We start from the raw sequence: 6,000 nt of genomic DNA on the forward strand, positions 1-6,000 counted from the left end.
AAGGAGCATCGGCCAAGCCGGGGCAACCTGGAACTGTGCTTTGCTCTGGGTAAGCTCAGTGCCCAGGCCCCTGGGCAAGAGAAGCTGCAGACTCCCCAGGTTTGGATGCCTGCTTCTTGTCTTCCTCTCCTGCTCAGGCCCTGTGCACTCCTCCATCCACAGCCTACCTGGATTCCGAAGGTTCACATCGGTACCTGCATTCACTGCTTTGAGAGGTACTAAAGGGAGGGAGAGGAGATGGAATAGAGTCAGGAGCAGCAAGGGGTCAACCCTGACTTTTTCTCCCAGCTGAAGTCATAAAAGAGGAGGCTATAAGGATAGACTTGAGGATCCAGTCTCTTGAGTAGTTTGAGCTGAAATTTTGGAGAACTAAGCCATGGACTTTGAATGGGTCTGTGGAGCCTCCCTTGCAGCACGGGAGGCCCCTCTGCAGTCTTCTGGAGAGATCTCCCTTCAGCCTCTCTCACTGACCAACATTAGCAGGCACTACCCTAGCTGCACAATCTGGGCAAGCCACATACACCCTCTCTGAGCCTCATCGTCCTCATCTTTAAAATAATAACTACCTCATCAAGTTATGGGACAGAGAAGATGCAATCGCACATATAATAAAGCACCCTGTAGGCATTTAGCACATCCTACAGATTCAATAAATGTGCATTCTTGACCTCTTTCTGTTTAGGTCGAGCTGGACTCTGCTTCCCTGAAACTCTTATTCTTGGGGTTGAGTTCTTCTACTGAAGCTTTGCAAAATTATTCACATCTCCCTTCCAAAGAAAATCATCCCATACTTCAAACAGCATATCCAGCCCTTCTCTTCTCCACCTGAATATTAATGAGTTACCATTTATTACCAGGCGTGTGCTACCCGTGCTAGGTGTTCTCAACCCTTCGTGAGAGTACTGCTATCCATATTTTACAAATGGGTTCAGATTCTCTGCACTTTTTCCCCTATAACTTGACTTCTCAGGCCCAAATTTCTCCTCACCTCACCTTTGGGCGCTCTCCAGTTTGTTCCCGTCCACTCCTCTGAGGCCATTTTCACTCGGGGGCTGGCCAGGGGCCTGTGGAACTGCTAAGTTCCTTCTCTCTGACAAGAAGGCTCAAAATCTTACTCAGTTATGTGCTGTGTTAGTTTTGTTTATTCGACTGGTTAACATTTATTTCCTGTCCACTTGGTACCAGGGCGCGTTCACTCTACTGCTTACCACAGATGGCCCTCACCTGGGTTCATGGAGAAGCTGGGCAGAACTCAGTGTTTGGAGAGGAAGTGGTGGCCCCCTTTGGGCCCTCAGGCTTTTGATCAGGTAGTGGTGTGGCTGTGACAAGGGCCCAGGTTACTGGGAACCTTCTGCTTGGCCATGGGCATCAGACTGTGATACTTGTCAGACTCGGGGCCAGATGACTCTCATCCCTGCCTCGTGCTCACATCTTTGCTCCTATTAGCCGACCCGCAGGCCTCTCCCTTTGTGCCGTGGGTATTAACCCAGCTCTCCAGCCTGGTGCGACCATTTTGAGTCCTGACTAAAACCCCAGGTTTCTGGAGGAGCACAATGTGGAAGGATGGGGACAGCTGGGCTGGAGCAGAGGAAGCAGATGCTCCTTAAAATAAACGGCTTTTCCATGTGTGTCCACATGTGCTTTGTTGGAGGCCAACCACAGGCCCTCGGGAACCCCAGCAGGAGATGGGCCGAGGGCTGGAGAGGAAATGGGTCAGAGGCTGGGCAGTCGACATGGCTCCCGCTGTGTTTGTAGCTGAGAGGAGGCGGGAGGAGGGCCAGAGGGCCTGGCAGGGGTCATCGCTTTGTAGACTGCTTCTTGGAGACCAGAGAGGAAATGAATGAGGCCCTAGATGGAGGGGTGAAGAAAAGGAGACTAAAGATCAGGAGAGGAAGGAAGGGGGAGGCAGAGGCAAGGTGTGACAGTGGAGGCCAGAGCCCCTCTGGGGCTGCAGGGCAAAGGCCTGGTTTCTGCGCTGGCTCTGCCTGCTACCTGCCCTCCTTCCATCTGCTTTGCTGTTCTGGGAGCCCTTTCACAACCAGCCCTTCCCAGGCCACCATGGGCACGACGCACCATCGCTCCGGGCCTCCTCCTCCTGATGGGTTAAAAATGGGATTGCGATGCCTGCCCAGCTGCGTCTTAGGGGTGTTGTGAGAGCAGGAGTGATGGATGAGTAGGAGAGGACTGTGAAAAGTACAAACCACTGCACAAAAGTGGGATGTAAGGAGAGGGCCCCCCGGGATCGCATCAACATTCAGATCCCGGCTCCATTGCCCAGTAGCTGAGCGACACCAAACAAGTTACTTACCTACCCAGGTCTCGGTTTTTCTCCTAAAAATTGAAGTAAACTGTTTATGAGACAATATTAGAAAATCGTTGTTAATTTTATGGGTGATAATAGTTTTGTGATCATGTAAGACAATGTTTCTATTTTTTAAAAATGAATACTACAATCTTCAGGGATGAGCTATAATAATGTGTTTCGCTTACTTCAAAATACTTCTAAAAAAATGAAATAAATGAAGCCTTAGTCAGGTCTTAAGTTCCTCATCACCTCAGAATTTTATACGGCAGAAGCAAAACCTGCTTGACCCCAAAGGGAACGTTTTCCTATTTTTGTAAAACCCTCAATTCACTGAACAGTTGTTGGGTATTCACGTAAGAGACAGGAGAGGGCCTTTGAAGGCAGTGAGAGTGGAGAAGAAGAGATTTCTCTGAGTTTGGTGACAAGTCAGAGTCACCGAGTCCCTGGGAGAGGATAAATCTTGAGAGGGAGACCCATGACCCACAGAGGAAGAGACATGGAGAATTCCTCCTCCCCCAAAGCCGGAACGATGAGGTCAGCAGCACCCATGATGGACCCGTGGTCAGAAGCTTCTTCTGGTTTTTGGTGCCTCATCAGCCTCCCAGATTCTGGGGGGCGGCGGGGTGGGGTGGAACTGTGGGCAAGGCAAGGGCCCCAGTAACAGAATCAGCTTCATTTGATTTAAAGAAACAGGTACATGCACCTAAGTGTGTGGAATAACAGTCACAACTACCTCACTGCTATCATTATCATTAGTGTTGCTGCTGTTCATATTATTATGAAATAGACTGGATCCTGGGCCATGATACTAGTTTTCAGTGTGTGCTGAATACGGCTCCAATGAGAGGAATGCTTGGGTGAGATTCCTCCCTCAGTAAAGGTTCCAGGCTCTTCCCTGCTCCAGCTGGCAATTGGGCTTCTATCATATGTGGAGTGACAGTGTTAGGACAGTTTTCTGTAGTTGAGGGTCTGGGAGAAGAACTCGGCCTTGGCTGGGCCCAGTGGGTGTCCATCTGGGCAGGGCCGACGGGAGCCAGGCCAGGCACTTGAGATCTGTGGAAGGAGCCACAGCCCAAGGAAACTGCTTGTCTCTCTCTCTCTCTCCCTCCATCTTAAGGCCTGGTCTGCGTCCCCCTGCCCTCCCCTCCCCGCCTCCCCCACACCTCCCACCAGTGCTCTGCCCCCAGCCTGGCTAGTTTCTCCAAGTTCCTTGGCTGGGAAAATGAAGGAGTAGGGAGTTTCCAGAATGTCTCCGTAGAGCTCCAGGGAGAGGCTTGGCAACTGGAAATTGTCAGCCATCTCCTTGGCGACTAGCAGCCAAATAATTCTGGGAATGAAGGAGGGAGGGGAGCTCTCTACAGAGCAGCCAAGAGAAGCAGCCCTCAGCCCCCAGAAAACTTCAATTTCTCATTACCTGTGTCAGTCGGGGTCTGGTCAGGAGACAGAAACCACACCAGTTAGTTGAAAAGAGAGAATTTAATATAAAGAATTGATAACTAGGTATGAAGTTGTTAATTAGGTAATGAAAGGGTAACGAGAGCACGCTTAGGCACCATGGAGGCGGCTGCTGCAGAAGCGGCTACCACCCCCAGGGCTGGGCAAACCAAAGGAAGAGGGTAGAATGATTAAACTGTAGACATTTTCGGGAAGGGACCTCGAGCCTAGGACCCAGACCTCTGAGGAGAAGGCTCTGAGCAAGGAGGAAGGACCAGGGTGGGTTTGTGCCCAGACCTCTGAGGACGAGGTACCTGCCAGTTGGTGCTGGGGGCCCTGGGGCAGGGGTGTATGTAGCGGGGTGGTAGTGTTTGATGAAGCTGCAAGTGTTGGAGGAACTGCAAACTGGATTCAGCTGCTGCTTCAGGAGAGGCCTGCTGCTGCTGGGGTGACGCTTACAGGGAACATGGTCACACACAGGAAGGAGCATGTCCACCCTTCCTCTTCCAGCCTGCAGCCTCCCTCTAGTGGCCCCTATTGGGAGAATCTATTAGGGAACAGCTGACGAAGCAGAGATGGGGGTTCACTGCATCCCAAAGCAATGTAGAGAGGATAGGCCGCAGCTGAGAAGCAAGAATCTTAAAGTATTAGTCACTGTCTTCCAGCCCCAGTTCTAGTGGGAGGAGCAGTGCCAAACACACAGTAGGTGCTCATCTGATATCATGGTCTGGCCTCTGCCTTGGTTAGTTCCTGAAAGGGTACGTGGGCAAGGCTTTCTGAACTTTGGCTTTTCTTGCAGAGTTACTGACAGCTGGAAGGAATTTGTATCTTGGTAATGATGGAAACAACGCTAGTGAAGAAATATTTAGGTAAGAGTGGCCTTAGGAAAACTATAAATCACTATGATCAGATTATATATTAAGGGTAAAAGACAAAGGACAAGATAAATAGATCTATGAGCCAGAAAGGGAACCAAGTCCAGAAACATATCCCAGGATATTGGATTGCAGTATAGTATACAGCGAAGGTGGTATTTCAAACCAGTGGGAAAAAGGATAGTTTATTTAATAAATTGTATAGGCTCGACTGGCTATCTGTCTGAGAAAAATAAAACAAGGGTAAGTTCTCTACCTCAGAAGTTATTAAAACTAAATTTCAAATATACGTAAATGCATTTAAATTTAAATATTTAAAACCATTTAAATATTGTTTTTTTATATTTAAACAACTTCATAAGGAAATATTTAAAACAATTTTAAACAAGATTTAAAACAATTTAAATATTTAAAACAATTTAATAAAAAAAATTAGGAGACTATTTATACCTTCTAGGTTTGAGGAGATTTTTCAAAACAAAACAGAAAATCCAAAAGCTACAGAGGGAAAGATAGACATAAAATGTTTAAATTTTAGAAGGATAAAAGATGACATATACCAAGTCAAAGACAAATTGTAGACTGGAGAAAATATTTCAATACATGCCACCAATAAAGAGTTAACATCTGTAATACTCAAAGAGCTGCTGTACACAATATGAGAGAGAAATAACCTACTAGAAAAAATGGACAAAACCTTTGAATAGGTGACTCAGGAAAGAGAAAATCCAAATGGCCAATACATTTATGGAAAGATGCTCAGCCTAATTGCCAAGTAAATTCAGATTTTAAAAGTGTGACACCGTTTTTCATTTATCAGAAGAGCAAAACTTAAAATAGTCAGGGCTGGAGAAGATGTGGGAGGAATAGCACTTTTAATCACATCTGGTGGATATGTGAATTACCATGAACTTTTGAGAAAGGGGTCTGGTAACACACATGAAAACTACAAATATGCATCTCTTTGATCCAGCTCTGTCATTTCTGGCAATTTATTTTACAGAAAAAAAGCAGCAAACTCCAATATGCAAGGACATGCATACAAAAATTTTTACAGCATTTTTTTTTTCGTGATGGCAAAAATACTAGTAGTGATACAGATATATTCCTATACTGTATGTTATGCAACTATTAGAAAGAATAAATTACAAAAAGAAAAATGCTGTATGATTCCACTTGGGATACCTCTAAAGTAGTCAAACTCGTAGAAACAGAAAGAATATTGGTTTCCAGGGGCTGAGGCAGAAAGGGAAATGTGAGCTGTCGTTCAATATACATGATGTAAAATTTACTTCTTCATCATGTTGTTCGACGGGTACAGGTTTCAGTTTTGCAAGATTTGCAGAGGGTCAATTGTACAGGAATATACTTAACACTATTAAAATG

The sequence above is a fragment of the Pteropus alecto genome, unplaced genomic scaffold (assembly GCF_000325575.1).
Source record: "Pteropus alecto unplaced genomic scaffold, ASM32557v1 scaffold135, whole genome shotgun sequence".
In the NCBI taxonomy this organism is placed as follows: Eukaryota; Metazoa; Chordata; class Mammalia; order Chiroptera; family Pteropodidae; genus Pteropus; species Pteropus alecto.